Below are 17,150 nucleotides of genomic sequence, written 5' to 3'. Positions count from 1 at the left end.
TGGATGAACTTCAAAATTATTCTGTGTGAAATAAACCAGAAAACAAAGAATGTAAGCTAGGTGATTTTATCCATACAAAATTCTTTATGTGATGGAAAGCAGATCAGTGGTTATTTGGGACAGAGGTGGAGAGAAGGATGGATTGCAAGGGTGCTCTGGGTTGAATCTATCCTGTCAAATTTCAGATACTGAAGTCCTAATCTCTGTGGTGGTGGCATCAGGAGGTGGGGCCTGAGGGAGGTGGAGCCTTCGTGAATGCCATTGGTGCCCTTGCAGAAGAGACCCCAGGGAGCTCACTGACCCTCTGCGGACCGAGAAGACGACTGTCTCCAGAGAAGTGGCCCTCACCAGACACCTTGATCCTGGACTGCCCAGCTTCCAGAACTGTAAGAAACACATTTCTGTTGTTAATAAGCCACCCCTTCTCGTATTCTGTTACAACAGCCTGCATGGCGGTGCGCCGGCTGCAGCGGCGGCCATTGGAGGGTGATCCAACGGCAAAGGAAGACCTTTCTCTCTCTGTCTCTCTCTCACTGTCCACTCTGCCTGTCAAAAATAAAAAAAAAAATAAAAAAAAAAAAATAAAAAACAACAGCCTGCATGGACCGAGTCAGAGTGGCAGGAGGAAGCTCTGGGTGATGGAGGAGTTCATATCTTGATCGTAGCAGTGGTTTCTCAGGGGTTACACTAGGTCAAAACTCATCAAGTCGAACCTTTTAGATATGGGGAGCTTCCCTTACATTCATTAGCCCTCACTCAGGTGGTAAACATGATTTCTCATTCTTGCGGTACATTTTTCCACTCCTTGCTGTGTTGAGTTCATTTCCATGCAGTCCTTGATTGGTTGAGGCCAGCACTTTTGCTCCAGATGTGGACACCATCTTCTACCTCCCTGTGCTGTGTTGCGTTCCTCAGCTGGCTAATTAGATTGGTCTGTGAGCCCGGGTTCCCTGGTGGAGCTGCTCTCTGTGGTGGTGTTTAGGGGGAAGAGGAGAGAATAAGCCCAGAGTCGTAGACCCCCAGGCTCTACAGAACCACCTTTCTGGAAGGAATTCATCCTCTGGTCAGGAATTTCCTTTGAATTTCTAGGAACAGCAGCACTGGGAAGAGCCACTCTCTCTGGGGAGTCCTCTCTATCTCTCTTCATTTTTCTCTTCTTTTTTCTTCCCTGCTGAGCTGAACTTGCTGCTGCTTGCTCAGGAGAAGGGGTAGGCAATGATTATCCAAGAGGACACCCTGGGGGAGGCAGTAGCTGGCCTTCCAGGCCTGTCCTCCAGCCTGTCCTCCCTGCCCCCTTCATCAGCTCTTCACCCGCGCTGCAGGCTCTGCCCTCTCGGCTCCAGGTCCACCCCTGGAGTTCCAGACAGACTGTATCTCCCCAGAGACCATTTTGTTTGGCAAGTCCCTCAACTCCACCGTTCCATTTCACTTAAGTGATTCCCCCAGAACGGATTTTGGGAGAGGAAGAAAGCACTCAGTATTACTTTGCCAACTGAATAAGTACTCCATAATTTATTGATCTGATTTAGAACCATTTGCTGTGCTTTGTAGAGACAGTCCAGATCTGAAGAGCATGTTCCGCACACAGTAAGAGAATACTGCTGTGAATAGGATGTGGCTCCCACACCGTTCAATCCCAACATCGTAAATTGATGTTACTTGGAGGATGAAAACCTTTTTTAAGATTTATTTACTTATTTGAAAGACAGAGTCACAGAGAAGCAGAAAGAGCGAGGGAGAGCGAGAGGTCTTCCATCCGCTTGTTCACTCCCCAGATGGCCACAATGGCTGGAGCTGTGCTGACCCAAAGCCAGGAGCCAGGAGCTTCCTCCAAGTTTCCCATGTGGGTGCAGGGTCCCAAAGACTGGGGCCATCCTCCACTGCTTTCCAGGCCATAGTAGAGCTGGATTGGAAGTGGAGCAGCCAGGACCCGAACCGGTGCCCAAATGGGATGCTGGCACTGCAGGCAGTGGCTTTACAGGCTACTCCACAAGGTGGGCCCAGAGGATGAAAACTTAATCCGATTGTGATGCTTTGGAGGTAGGCCTTGTCGGGGGGCCTCAGAGAACTTAGTTCATTTTCAAGAGAGGAGTGGCTATAAAACTGAGTTCAGCCCAGACGCTCTCTCTGCTTCCAGAATCACGGTGTGATCCACGCTCGGCCTCAGCGAAGGCCACATTAGTGGGCCTGCGAGATCTTGGACTCCAACACCGTGAGCCAAAACGTACCCCTTTCCTTCGTGGGTCTCAGTGCTGACAAACTGACTAGTCCGAACTACTGAAGACAAGAAGATCTACAGAAAAGTGGAAAGTAGCTTGCTGATTCAAAAGCCAGAAAAATAGGGGCTGGCACTTTGGCGTAACAGGTAGGGCAGCCATCTGCAGTGCTGGCATCCCATATGGGCACTGATTCAAGTCCCAGCTGCTCCACTTCCAATCCAGCTCTCTGTTACAGCCTGGGAGAGCAGTGGAAGATGGCCCAAGTCCTTGGGCCCCTGCACCAGCTTGGGAGACCTGGAAGAAGCTCCTGGCTCCTGGCTTAAGATTGGCACAGCTCCGGCAGTTGCAGAATGAACCATTGAATGGAAGACCTCTCTCTCTCTGCCTCTCCTCTTTTTGTATAACTCTGACTTTCAAATAAATAAGTAAATATTTAAACAAACAAACAAAAGCCAGAAAAATAAAGAACTTTTACATGTCTTTTGACAGATGCTTTGGGACAGCATCCAATTGAGCTGGTATTTGGTGAATGTGAGTGGATGGCATTACCATGTCCTGAGTGAAGGGGAAATTGAAAGACACAGAATTTTAAATGCACTCAAATGTAAACACATTCAAATAAATTCAAATCAGTGTATGTTGCACTAAACTAGCCCCACTGGCCTCCTGGCTGAATTCTGAGTGTACTAAGATTTTTCCTGCTTTGGGATCTCTGTACTTCCTGTTCCATTTACCTGGAACCTACCTGTCCTGAATCGTCTCAGGTTTTGCTCCTTCTCAGTCCTCTGAACTATTCTCAAATTTCACCTTTCTAGAAAAGGTTCCTACCACCACCATATCCCAAAACACCCTTTCTCCAGTATTCATCATTCTTTTTTTTTTTTTTTTTTTTTTAACAGGCAAAGTGGACAGTGAGAGAGAGAGAGAGACAGAGAAAGGTCTTCCTTTTTGCCATTGGTTCACCCTCCAATGGCCGCCGCGGCCGGCCGCAGCGCGCAGATCCGAAGGCAGGAGCCAGGTACTTCTCCTGGTCTCCCATGGGGTGCAGGGCCCAAGCACTTGGGCCATCCTCCACTGCACTCCCGGGCCATAGCAGAGAGCTGGCCTGGAAGAGGGGCAACTGGGACAGAATCGGGCGCCCCGACCGGGACTAGAACCCGGTGTGCCAGCACCGCAAGGCGGAGGATTAGCCTATTGAGCCGCGGCGCCGGCTCATCATTCTTTAGTTATTGCTTTGTTTTCCTTCACAGCACCTACCTGCCTAGGAGATTAGACTTGTGTATCTATGGGTTTACTTATTTATGGTTTAGCTTCCCCCAACATGAGGCTGGAGGCTTCTCTTAGCTTGTTCCCCGACACCTGGGGTAATGTAATACTTGGTGCATCGTAGGCCCTCAGTAAATATAGTTTATTCCACATCCACAGGTTCTGCATACATGGATGCAACAAACCACAGAGTGAAAATATTTGTGGGGGGAGCAACTGTTTTGCATAACAATTAAGATGCCTCTTAGGATACCCACATCCCATATCAGAGTGCCTGGGTTCCAAGTCCTGGCTTTGCTTCTGGTTTCAGCTTCCTACTAATGCGCACCCTGAGAGCCAATAGGTGATGGCCCAAGTAAGTGGGAGAACTGGATTGAGTTCTAGGTGCCTGACCTAGGCCTGGCCCAGGCATGACTATTTCAGGCATTTGGGGAATGAACCAGGAGATGGAAGAGCATGGGCACGCTGTCTCTCACAAATTAATAAGTTTTTAAAAAATATTTTTGAAAAAATTTACACCTGTATTGAACATGTACAGGCTAATTCTTGTTGTCATTAACCTGTTAATTATGCAGTATAATAACCATTTACATAACATAGCTATATTAGATATTATAAATAATCTAGAAATGACAAAGTATATTGGGGGATTGTGTAGGTTATATACAGATACTATGCCATTTTCTATAAGGGACTTGAAGTCCCAGATATTTGAGTATTTGCCCCTGAAACCCATCCCCCATGGATTCTGAGGAATGAACATAATTGTGAACAGATAACAAAATTCCCCCTATGCATTGCTGCTTCCGTCAGCTGTCCTATAATCTTCTGTATTATAATCTTCTCCAAAACTCAGTGACTTAAAACAAAATTTTGTTACTTCTCATGGTTTGATGGGTTGACTGGGTGAACAGTCACCTGGCAGCTGTTCTGGGGATACGTGGCCTGGGAAGGCCTCCCTCACCTGTCTGGGGCCTGAGCTGGGACAGGTGGGTCTCTCTGCCTGGACTTGCAGCCTGGGCTTCTGTACTCAGTGGTAGAGACCTTCAAGAGGGCAAAGGTAGAAGCGGCAAGGCCGTGAGGTCTGGGTTCTGGAATGCCAAAAGTCATTCCACCATATTGGTCAAAGCACGTCATGCGGCTTCACCCAGAGACAAGCAGGTTGCGATGGGCAAAGCCGAAAATATTCTGGCTCTGCTTATCAATGTACCTCACTGCTCCAAAGAAGCTTTCCCGGTTTGTTTAGCACCGGAGTTTCAGAAATCATCCGCCAGGGCCCAGCCCAGTCCCTGGCACCTGGTAAGCCCACACCTTTGGTCAAATGAATGAATGAATGTCATCAGCGATTCCACCACTCTTCAACAGTGTACCACTCATCTAGACATCCTGGCTTAGGCTGCACCCTAGTGGAATATGAGGCTTGGTACTTCCAGCCCGGGGCCTGGGAGAAAGAACTATATAGCACTCCAGGTTACAGGTTAGGGTAATGGTTCCCAAACTTTAGCATCAATGGGAGTTATACAGGGTATTGTACTGAGAATGAAATATCCCTGAGATCCATTCCAGGAAGTTTAGTGAGTCTGACCGGGACCAAATTCGCTGAGTCGGAGGTCTTTTATTAGGCTGTAATGAGGAGGTGCTGGAGGGTGAGGCTGTGGTACTGGGAACAGGACCTGAGTTTTAGGGCAGCAGGATATACACTGAAAAACAGATCTGCCACAGACTATTGCGAAACGTTGGGATATCCACTTAATATCTCTGGTTCTCAGTGCTGTCATCTGTAAAATGGGGTTAGTGTTACCAGGGTCATAGGGTTGTTGTGAGGTGACAATGATGCTTAGTTACAATGCTTGAGAGTTAGACCCTAACTGAGCAAGTGCAGGTTGCTATTATTGGTATACACTGTCAGTGTGTAGTAGGTGTTCAATAAAATGTATGGTTTGTATTAGGGACTCAATAAACAGAAACAGCCCCACAAGAGCAAGCAAGAGTCATGCCCTGATTCCCAGGAACAGGTGTGTCCACAGTGGCTTGTAGCAGGTACTCAACAAACATGCTGTAAATGAACGAAACAAGGGTTCATATCCTGTCTCTATCAAAGTGAGGACTTAATTTATGCGGTGCCTATTTCCTTATTAGTGCCAGAAATGTGGGGTGTGTGTGTGTGTGTGTGTGTGTTTAAGTTCTCTAAGAACTTGAAGACACTTTGTTTTGACTGCACCTCAACACCAACTAAGCTGCCAGCAATCAAGCTGTTCTTTCTGGTGCAGGATGTTGATAAGAATCCCAGCCCTGAGGACAGGCTACCTCCATTCAGATCCCCTTTCTGACTAGTTGTGCACTTGAGGCAAGTCCCCTGGCCTCCCTGGGCCTTCCTCTCCCCACCTGGAACAGGGTGTTGTTGCTGAGGGCTGAGAGTCCATCCTGCTACTACACGGCATTCTGTGCACTAAATCCAACATTTTAAATGACACCTGTGTTATAAAAATCATACATGTCGGCCAGCGCCGTGGCTCAATAGGCTAGTCCTCCGCCTGCGGCGCTGGCACACGGGGTTCTAGTCCCAGTAGGAGTGCCGGATTCTGTCCCGGTTGCTCCTCTTCCTGTCCAGCTCTCTGCTGTGGCCAGGGAGTGCAATGGAGGATGGCCCAAGTGCTTGGGCCCTGCACCCCATGGGAGACCAGGAGAAGCACCTGGCTCCTGGCTTCGGATCAGCGCGGTGCACTGGCTGCAGCACACCCGCCACAGCGGCCATTGTGGGGTGAACCAATGGCAAAGGAAGACCTTTCTCTCTCTGTCTCTCTCTCTCACTGTCCACTCTGCCTGTCAAAAAATAAAAAATAAAAAAAAAATCATACATGTCTTTACAATGAAACTAAAAAGTTCTGGAAAGAATAAAGGAGAAAGTAAAAATCACTAGCAGTGTCACTCACTGAAGAATCACTATTAACACTTTGGTGAATGTTCTTCTGGTCCTTTAAGAATAACTTTCAAAAAGGTCTATTTATTTATTTATTTATTTTTTTTTTTTTAATTTTTTGACAGGCAGAGTGGACAGTGAGAGAGAGAGACAGAGAGAGAAAGGTCTTCCTTTGCCCTTGGTTCACCCTCCAATGGCCGCCGCTGCAGCCGGCGCACCGTGCTGATCCGAAGGCAGGAGCCAGGATCCAGGTGCTTTTCCTGGTCTCCCATGGGGTGCAGGGCCCAAGCACCTGGGCCATCCTCCACTGCACTCCCTGGCCATAGCAGAGAGCTGGCCTGGAAGAGGGGCAACCGGGACAGAATCCGGCGCCCCAACCGGGACTAGAACCCGGTGTGCCGGCGCCGCAAGGTGGAGGATTAGCCTATTGAGCCACGGCGCCGGCTCCAAAAAGGTCTATTTATTGGGGCTGGCATGTGATGTAGCTGGTAAAGCTGTTGCCTGTGACACTGGCTTCCCATATAGGCATCGGTTTGAGACTTGGTTGTGCCACTCCTGATCCAGCTTTCTTCTAATGTGCCTGGGAAAGCAGTGGAAGATGGTTCAAGTTCTTGGGCCCCTGTACCCATGTGGGAGATGTGAGAGAAGCTCCTGGCTTCTCTCTCTCTTTCCCTCTTTCTCTGTATACTCTGCCTTTCAAATATCAAAGATCTTTTTTTTAAAAAAAGGATATATTTATTTACTTGAAAGGCAGAATTAGAGAAAGGGAGAAAGAGAGATCTTCCATCTACTTGTTCACTCCCCAAAAGGCTACAACAGTCAGGGGTGAGCCAGGCGAAAGCCAGGAGCCAAGAGCTTGAGCTGGGTCTCTCACATGGGTGGCAGGGGCCCAAGCACTTTACCAAGCATATTAGCGGGGAGCCGGATCAGAAGTGGAGCAGCTGGGACACAAACCAGTGCCCGGTGCTGACATCATAGGAGGCAACTTAACGCACCGTGCTGCAATGCTGCCCCATATCGTTGGATAATTTTTACCACAAAAATTGGAATTAAACTGTATATATTGTTTTTGCAATGTGCTTTTCACATTTAGGTAATCAAAATTTTCATATCAATGTTTATCAGGAGTGTGATTCTGGTGCCTGTGCAGCAGTCCATCATACGATGGGTGGGTCATACTTGACTTTAACATTCTCTGTTGTTGGACATTCCTGTTGGTTCCATTTTTTAGTGTTTTGAAGAAGGCTGTGATGATTAGCCTTGTAAAAGCTTATTTATTTATTTGCGAGGCAGAGAGAACCTGCAAATGCCTGCAATGGCTGGGGACAGGCCAGGCTAAAGCCAGGAGTCAGGCCCTCAATCCAAGTCTTTCCCATGAGTGGCAGAAACCTAATTACTTGAGCCACCATCTGCTACCTCCCAGGGTATACATTGGCAGGAAGCTGGATTGGAAATGGAGGTGCAACTTGGTCCCAGGCACTTGGATATGGGGTGCGGGCATCCCAAGTGGTGGCTTAACTTGCTGTACCACAATGCCTGCCCAGTTATCTTTTTTTTCTTTTTTTTTTTTAATTAAAAAAATTCATTGTCACAGGTGACTACTTCTTTCCTCAGACCTTTCCTTCTCCCCTGACTGAGCCCAGCTGAAAGCTCTATTTCCTAGCTTGCTGTGCAGCTGGGCATAGCCTTGTGATTGAGTGGGGAGTGACAGGATGCACAAGGGAGTGATGTGCACATTTTCTGGGACATCTCCAAACATAAACTCCTTATCTTTTTTATTTTTTTGACAGGCAGAGTGGACAGTGTGAGAGAGAGACAGAGAGAAAGGTCTTCCTTTTGCCGTTGGTTCACCCTCCAATGGCCGCCGCAGCCAGCGTGCGTACCGTGCTGATCCAAAGGCAGGAGCCAGGTGCTTCTCCTGGTCTCCCATGGGGTGCAGGGCCCAAGCACTTGGGCCATCCTCCACTGCACTCCCGGGCCACAGCAGAGAGCTGGCCTGGAAGAGTGGCAACCGGGACAGAATCTGGCGCCCTGACTGGGGCTAGAACCCGGTGTGCCGGCGCCGCTAGGTGGAGGATTAGCCTAGTGAGCCGTGGCGCCGGCCGAGCTCCTTATCTTGTATGTTGGCTCTTTCCCCTTTCCCAGGAGTAGCAACCCAGCTTTGGTGAAGCAAATGACGACACCCTCGGGGGTGGCAGAGCAACAGGTTGACTGCACCTGTTCACAGCAGCATCACTTCAGTAGCCTGGCTGTGGTTGGTGAGAGAGAAATGAAGTTTGGTCATGTTGGAGACACTGTGTTTTGGGCTGTCTTTGTCAGAGTAGCATAACTGTGATCTTAACTAGTACAGCCTCAAACTTCTCCCTAAGAGTGGGGACACTTTAGAGACCATTTCACTCTGTGGAGTTGATTGGAGGCTTGTAGAAGAGCGCTTGGAAGCCACCATGCATGTTCCAAAATATTCTTTTATATTCCTTCCTGTAAACTCAACAAAAATTAAATGAGTATATTTTTAAAATTTTGAAATAAATACAATTTAAGTGACAGTTGATACAAAATACACAATCACAATACAAGTGTCATGACCAGAATCATACTAAAAAATAACCTGCCTTAGGTTGTGAGCAATGGATTTATTATTTTTTTAAAGGATTTATTTGAAAGTCAGAGTTACATAGAGAAAGGCAAAGAGAAAGAGAGGGGGAGAGAGAGAAAGAGAGAGAGAGAGAGAGAGAGGTCTTCTATCTGCTGGTTCACTTTCCAATTGGCGGCAACGGCCAGAGCTGTGCCAATCCGAAGCCAGGAGCTTCTTTCGGGTTTCCCATGTGGCTGCAGAGGCTCAAGGACTTGGGCCATCTTCTACTGCTTTCCCAGGCCATAGCAGAGAGCTGGATCAGAAGTGGAGCAGCCAGGACTAGAACCAGCGCCCATGTGGGATGCGGGCACTGCAGGCGGCGGCTTTACCTGCTATGCCACAGAGCTGGCCCTGGATTTATTATATTTTAGGTCAGGTTCTTATCTTCCACAGAGATAGAAATACTAAGTGGAGACTGGGATCATGTGCAAACAGGTATAAAGTTTATTTGATAGTGAGTGTCAGCTGCCTTAAAAGGAGAAATACACAGCATGAGTGGGCCAAAGAGTTGTCCATAAATGTGGGAGCAAAGGAAAACCTGTGATTAGGAAGATCTGTCTGAGAATAAGAGGTGGGGAGAGTGGAAGATCTTCGGAGGTCCAGGGAGGAAAGAAAGCACTCCCTCACCCCCCCCCCCTTTTTTTTAACAGACAGAGGGAGAAAGAGAGAGAGAGGTCTTTCATCCACTGATTCACTCACTTCCCAAATGGCTGCAACTGGAGCTGGGCTGATCCAAAGCCAGGAGCCAGGAGCCAGGAGCCAGGAGCTTCCTCTGGGTTTCCCATGTGGGTACAGGGGCCCAAGCACTTTTGCTTCCTCCATTGCTCTCCCAGGCCATTAGCAGGGACCCGGATCAGAAGTGGAACAACCAGGACTTGGACTGGCACCCTTATGGAATGTTGATGCTACAGGTGGAGGCTCAACCCACTACACCACAGCAACAGCCCCAATCTTCCATCTTTTTAAAATCTTGTATGTGCCCTGGTCCGTGACGCACCAGATACATCATGGGAGGCAGGAATTTTGATTGACAGGTAGGAGGGTTCTTGGGTGGCAAGTGATTAGTGATTTCTGGCTCCACAGACCTAACTAGCTGCTTGCCTATCCCATGTCACAACCAACGTGCTCTGTTGAGACTGAATTTCTCATATCGATACTTTGAAGGCTATGTGTTCACAGTTGGGTTTTGCTACATTGTGTCCTTTTAATGGCAGTGATTATAGTCAACATGATTGTGGTAGGAAACACACTTTTTATTTTTATTTTAAAATTTATTTATTTGAAAGAAAGAGTTAGAGAGAGAGAGAGAGAGAACTTCCACCTGCCGTTTCATTCCCCAAATGGCTGTGATGGTCAGGGCTGGGCCAGGCTGAAGCCAGGAGCCTGAATCTCCATCTGGGTCTCCCATGTGGGTGGCAGGGGCACAAGCACTTGGGCCATCTGCTGCTGCTTTCTCAGGCATATTAGCAGGGAGCTGGATCAGAAGTGGACCATCCAGGACTGGAACCAGCACTCACATGGGATGTCAGCATTGCAGATGGTGGCTTAACCTGCTGCACCACAATGCCAGCCCTAGAAGTGGACTTTTGACAAAGACATTTGTATGGAAAGTACAACGTCAGGTAATGCTCTGAGAAGTCGGCCTTGTCCCAGATTCTGAATGCTGGAGAGGGGCTCCAGCATGGCACACAGACTTTTGGAGGTGCCTGTCACAACAGGTCACCTGTTACCTTCACGAACAACTGATTCCACAGCCATCACGATGATCTTGGGTCCATGACTGTCATTTCTACTATACAGACCAGTACGAGCCACCCTCTGAGCACCTAAGGAGTTGGGATGTCCAAAGTCTAAGGAAGCAGCACAACAGGTTAAGCTTCCACATGTGACACCGGCATCCCATAGGAGCCCCTGTGAGAGTTCTGGCCGCTCCACTTCCCATCGAGCTCGCTGTGAACACACCTGAGAAAGCAGTGGAAGATGGCTCAAGTGCTTGGGCCCCTGCACCCATGAGGGAGACCTGGATGGAGTTCTAGGCTCCTAGCTTCAACCTGGCCTAGCCCTGGCTGTTGTGGCCATTTGGGGAGTGAGTCAGTAGATGGAAGATCTCTGTCTTTCTTTCTGTCTGTAACTCTGCCTTTCAAATGTAAAAATCTTTTTTTTAAAAGATGTATTTTATTTATTTGAAAGAGTTACAGAGAGAGGTAGAGAGACAGGGAGAGAGAGAGAGTGAGAGAGAGAGAGAGAGGTCTTCATCTGCTGGTTCACTCCCCAAATGGCCACAACAGCTGGAGCTGAGCAGATTCGAAGCCAGGAGCTTCCTCTGGTCTCCCACTTTGCACAGGGGCCCAAGGACTTGGGCCATCCTCCACTGCTTTCCCAGGCACACTAGCAGGGAGCTGAATTGGAAATGGAGCAGCTGGGACTTACATTGGTGGCCTTATGGGATGCAGGTGCTGCAGGCTGGGGCTTTAACCAGCTGTGCCACAGCACTGGCCCCCATAAATCTTTAAAAACAAATGAACAAAGCCAACACTGTGACTTCAGCTGCCACTTGTCACTTAGAAGAAGTCTTCCTTACTCTGTGTGGGTCCTCTCACAGCATGTGCGGGAGGTCCTGGCAGGTTGGCCGTGACCCCCAGCCTCAGCAAGGCCCCCTGGCTTCTGTTCATCTTGGTGATGCAGTTGACAAGACTTGAGCCCAGCAGGTGCCTCCGGCCCCATCTCAGATTGCTGTGAGAACCAGCATGGGCTTGTGATGCCCTTTTACATTTAGATGAGTTGGGTTAAGATCTTTAGCAATTTACTTATCGCTATATGGCCTTCCTAATTATTAAGAATTAACTGCACGCTATTTCCTCAAACAATACATTTTATCTAAATAGCTCCCAATTATGGACTGGTTAAGTTGTACCCAATTTTGTGTTACTGTCAAAATTGCTGCAAATAATATCTTTGTCAATAAAACTTATTGCTTCTGTTGGGTCATTTCCTCAGGAAATGGGGTAAGTTTTTACCACCTCTTATGGAAGACTAGGTGAATGTTGTGACAACTTATTTTTTTTTATATTAGAGGAAGACCAGAACTATGCTTTAGAAGGAAGTGCTTAAATATGCTGGGGTCGCAATCATGGCATAGTGAATAAAGCCACTGTCTGCAGTGCCAGCATCTCATATGGGTGCCAGGTTGAGTTCCAGCTCTCTGCTATGGCCTGGGAAAGTGGTAGATGGCCCAGGTCCTTGGGCCCCAGCACCCACATGGGAGACCCGGAAGAAGCTCCTGGCTCCTGGCTTTGGATCAGCGCAGCTCTGGCTGTTGCAGCCATCTGGGGAGTGAACCAGCGGATAGAAGACCCCCCGCCCTTCTCTCTCTGCTTCTGCCTCTCTGTGACTCTGCCTTTCAAATAAATAAAATAAAATAAAAAAATAAATAAAATAAAATATGCAACATCAAATCACCAAAATGTAAATGTTAAAAAGAATTAAGTTTATTCATAATAGCCCCCAAAGGACACAACCCATTGTCCACCAACTGATGAACACATTTTAAAATGTGGAATATCTATACAATGGATTACTATTCAGCCATAAAGAGGAAAGAAGTTACAGTACAAGCTATTTGAATGTTGGAAACATTGTGCCAAGTAAATGAAGTTAGACATAGAAGGCCACAGATAATATGAATCCATTTAAATGAAATGTCTAGAGTTTGCAAACCTGCAGAAAAGGAAAATAAGTAGTTATTGGTGGAGAGACTGGAAGGAGAAGGGAATGGAGAGTGATTATTGCAAATGAGTACAGGGTTTCTTTTTGGGATGAGGAGATTGTTCTGGAATTAGGTAGCATAATGGTTTGCACAACCTTGTGAATGTACTAAAAACCACTCAGTTTTAGGGTCAACTTAATTATATATGAATTATGTCAATAAGAAAGAAAGAGGCATTCATTGGAAAAAGCAAAGTGCAGAATAATATCTACAAGATGCCATTTTGGTGGAAGTCGTTTTTCAGTCTTTTGTGGCTGATATTCTGAGGCTTCCCCAGGATGTAGGTCAGATCTGCTCTCACTCCGCAGTACGTTCTGGCAGGACAGCACTTCCTTTCCCTTCTCCGGGGAGAGCACCTGCCATGTGCCAGACACTGATAGTGGGCGTTGATTTCTATGTAACATACCAACATAATGATTCCCATTTTTCAGGTAATAAAACTGACAGATCAGAGACGTTAGTGAGTTTCCAAGGTCAGACAGCCAGGACAGGAATCCAACTCAAGCCTGTCTAAGTCTAGAGAAGGTGAGTGAGTGGCTTGGGTGCTTGGAGTCTAATTCTCAGCTTCGTTTGTTCCATGGGGATTATCAGAGGCGTGGAGGCTGCTGTGCAGCAGGGAGCATTGCTTACAAGAATGTTGGTTTATGAAGTCACACTGAGACGTTGTTTATGGTCCTTTAGAGGACAGATGAAAGTGGACTTCAGAGAGTCATCCTGCCCCAGATAAGGCCCTTCTAGCTTGATGAGAATGTCTCAGTGGCTTCTGATTGGTCTCCTCAAGTTGCCTGAACATTCCACTGTCCCTCGCAAAGCTGTCCTTGTTGTTGTTTCTAACTAGGAAACCCTTCCCGCCCACCAGCTGTCAACAAACTCCTACTCACCTGTCAAAACCCAGCTCATAGGTCCCTTCTATTGTTTTTCCTTGATAACAGCAGTTACACATGCCCCAACTAGAGCCTTTACAAACATACTTGTACTATTAATACTAGTACTCAGTTAGTGAGCTCCCCCTGCGTGCCAGGCAGTTCTAAGTATTGATGTACTTTTAATTCTCATGGTAATTATGCAAGCAAAGCACATGACACTTCTTCCAGATGAGGAAACAACCCGGAGAGGTTAGGACATTTGTGCAGTCACACAACCAGGACATGAAGAAACAGGCCCTTCCGACTCCAAAGTTCATCCTCTCCCTGTTGCGTCACATCCCTGTCCTTGCACCAGTCACCTTCGATTGCAAATGCTGTTTGTCATTCTCCTTGCCTTCACCCTGCAAGCCCTACAAGGCACACGGGGGCTCTGATTCCTGGACTGCGACCCCACTGCCCAGGATGGGGTCTGTGCACACACGGCCAATCCTCAAAGCTTAATAGGAGTGAGTCTTTGTGTTTGCAGGGACCTATCTGGAAAAGTGAAGTGGTATGTTTGTCCTTACCCTGCCTTTGGGGCAGGCCTGCTATCTCCCCTGGAGAGGTGATAAAGGGGCAGGTCTTGCCTCCTTGAGGACTTCCAGATGTTTCCGGAGGCCTGAGAGCATTTCTGCTTGGGAGCTGCCTTGGCTCCCAGTTCCTGTGAGCTGCTGGGAATGCCACTTTCAAGGCCATATGGCTGTGAGTGACAGCAGCTGACTCCAGCCTGCTCTTTGGAAATTGCCCTGATGCATTAAGGCCAGAGGAGACCCTCGAAGGATGGAGGCCCCCATCTGGAAGCCTTGAGGGTTCGCCCCCATGAAGGACTCATTTGAGGGTGAGCCCTCAAGCTTAGCAGTCAGCTCTTGTTTTGAAACTGTCTCTACCACTTACTACATCCGTGGCCGTGGGGCAAGTTTCTCAACTGTTCTTAGCCTCAATTACTTCTTTTTTTTTTTTTTAAGATTTATTTATTTATTTGAAAGGCAGTTAGAAAGAGAGAGAGAGAGACAGAGACAGAGACAGAGAAATCTTCCATTTGCTGGTTCATTCCTCAAGTGGCTGCAACGGCCAAACCTGGGCCACTCCTAAGCCAGGAGCCAGGAGCTTCTTCTGGGTCTCCTGTACTGCTTTCCCAGGCGCAATAGCAGGGAGCTGGATCAGAAGTGGAGCAGCTGATACTCAAACCGGTACCCATATGGGATGCCGGTGCTGCAGGAGGCAGCTTTACCCAGAGCCACAGCGCCAGCCCCAAATTATCTCATCTTTAACAGGGAGTAAATCTCTCCTTTTTGAGGTTATGGTTAAAAAGAGATAATGAATATAAAGCTCTTACCTCTAAGCTTAGCACAGCCCTGCATCCACCATCACCACTAGTGATGATAGCAGCGGTAATTACTCATAGTAGATGTTTGTTGTTTGCAGCTGGGAATCCATAGAGCTGGTAGTCTGGTGGAGGGCAGAACAGTGTTGTAGGAGGACCGGTCATTTGGGCAAGATGGATTTTTTTTTCCTGGTCCAGGACAAATCCTGCCTGGGAAAGTGATCTCCCATCCTTTGGGCGGGAGCGTGTGCTGTTTTAGAACCTAACTCTTGGGGTATCCATGGGGAGGTGGGGTCCTGGTCAAGGCTAGACTCCCACGTCTATTCCACATCCCTGAATTCCATTCAACAGACCATCAGTTCTCCATGCTGGTCACCTGACACAGGATGGCATAATGAGCAGTTGTTAAAAGAACTCATTATGTTTTAAAAATTAATTAAAATATCTGTTTTTTATTTCAGAGAGAGAGAGAGAGAGAGAGAGAGAGGGCTGGTTCAGTTTGTAACAGCTGAGGCTGGACCTGGCTGAAACTGGGAGCCTGGAACTCGTTCTGAGTCTCATGTGTGTGGCAAGGATCCAGCTCCTTGAGCCATTACCTGCTGGCTCCCAGGTATGTATTAGCAGGAAGCTGGAATCAAGGGCAGAGCTGGGGCACAAACACAGGCTCTCTGGTATGGAATGTGGGTGTCCAAACTGATGGCTTTACCACTAGTCTAAATATCCACCCCAAAATTATCTTTTGAAGAAGGTGAATAACAATTTTGTGTTGTTTAAATATTAATGCCTAATATTTAATCAAAACATTTAAAAATATTTATTTATTTATTTGAAAGAGTTAGAGAGAGAAAGCAGGAGAGACAGAGAGAAAAATCTTCCATCCGATGATTCACTCCCCAAATGGCCACAATGGCTATAGCTGCACCAATCCAAAGCCAGGATCCAGGAGCTCCTGCACGTGGATGCAGGGCCCAACCACTTGGGCCATCTTTCATTTCTTTCCCAGGTGCATTAGCAGGGAGATGGATCATAAATGGAGCAGCCAACACCCCAACCCGTGCCCATATGGGATGCTGGCACCACAGGTGTTGGCTTTACCCACTGTGCCATAACGCCAGCCCCTAATTTTAAAATATTTAAAAATAATTTAAATTAAAAATTAAAAATTTTAAAATAATAATTATAAAATATTTGAATGTATTAAATATTTAAAAACTAGAATTTTCATATAAATTATTTTATTTACATTATTTAAACACAGAAAAGCAAAATGAACAGGGGCTTTATTTAGCTCTTTTTTTGTTTTTTTAAAGTACATTCTGGGCTTTTAAAAATATTTTATTTATTTATTTGAGAGGTAGAGTTACAAACAGTGAGAGAGAGAGAGAGAGAGAGAGAGAGAGAGGTCTTCCATCTGCTGGCTCACTCCTCAGTTGGCCACAACGGCCGGAGCTGAGCGGATCCGAATCCAGGAGCCAGGATCTTCTTCCAGGTCTCCCGTGTGGGTGCAGGGGACCAAGTACTTGGGCCATCTTCTATTGCTTTCCCAGGCCACAGCACTGGCCCCTTAATTCTTGGTTTTTTTTTTTTTTTTTTTTTTTTTTTTTTTTTTTTTTTAAGATTTGTTTTATGTGAAAGGCAGAGTTACAGAGAGAGAAAGAGAGGGATAGAGCAATCTTCCATTCACTGGTTCACTCCCCAAGTGGCTGCAACGGCCAGACCTGGGCCAGTCCGAAGCCAGGAGCCAGGAGCTTCTTCCTGGTCTCTAACGTGGGTAGCAAGGGCCCAAGCACTTGGGCCATCTTTTACTGCTTTCTCAGGCTATAGCAGAGAGCCAGATCAGAAATGGAGCAGCCTGGTCTTGAGCTGGCGCCCATATGGGATGCTGGCATTGCAGGCGGTCGTTTTACCCACTAAGCCACAGTGCCGCCATGCCCCTCCCCCAACCCCTACCCCTCACCGTGTTTGTCATTTCCAAGCTTGTCCTAGTAAGTCCTCCAAAGGGATGGGCTAGAGTCTGTTTATTTCTCTGGTCATTTGGCACCTGGAGAATTCCCACTTTATGCTATTGTATATGATACTATCAAGCTTTATTAAAACAATCTTCCAGTCTGTGCA

At 47.2% G+C, this 17,150-nt stretch overlaps 1 protein-coding gene across 4 annotated transcripts in view; it reads left to right on the top strand.

Annotated features, from left to right (window-relative positions):
* Window positions 1–17,150, top strand: part of FBXW2 (F-box and WD repeat domain containing 2) — an 86,142-nt gene that overhangs the window by 55,610 nt on the left and 13,382 nt on the right. For all 4 annotated transcript variants that reach the window (XR_011381746.1, XR_011381745.1, XR_011381743.1 and 1 more), the window contains 2 exons: window positions 186–386; window positions 15,511–15,645. The gene's annotated coding sequence lies outside the window, so the exon portion shown is untranslated. The remainder of the gene's footprint in view (window positions 1–185; window positions 387–15,510; window positions 15,646–17,150) is intronic.

Source organism: Oryctolagus cuniculus, chromosome 1 (assembly GCF_964237555.1).
Source record: "Oryctolagus cuniculus chromosome 1, mOryCun1.1, whole genome shotgun sequence".
NCBI lineage: Eukaryota > Metazoa > Chordata > Mammalia > Lagomorpha > Leporidae > Oryctolagus > Oryctolagus cuniculus.
The sequence above is the reverse complement of the archived record's forward strand: the minus strand, read 5'-3'. Positions and strand labels throughout refer to the sequence as shown.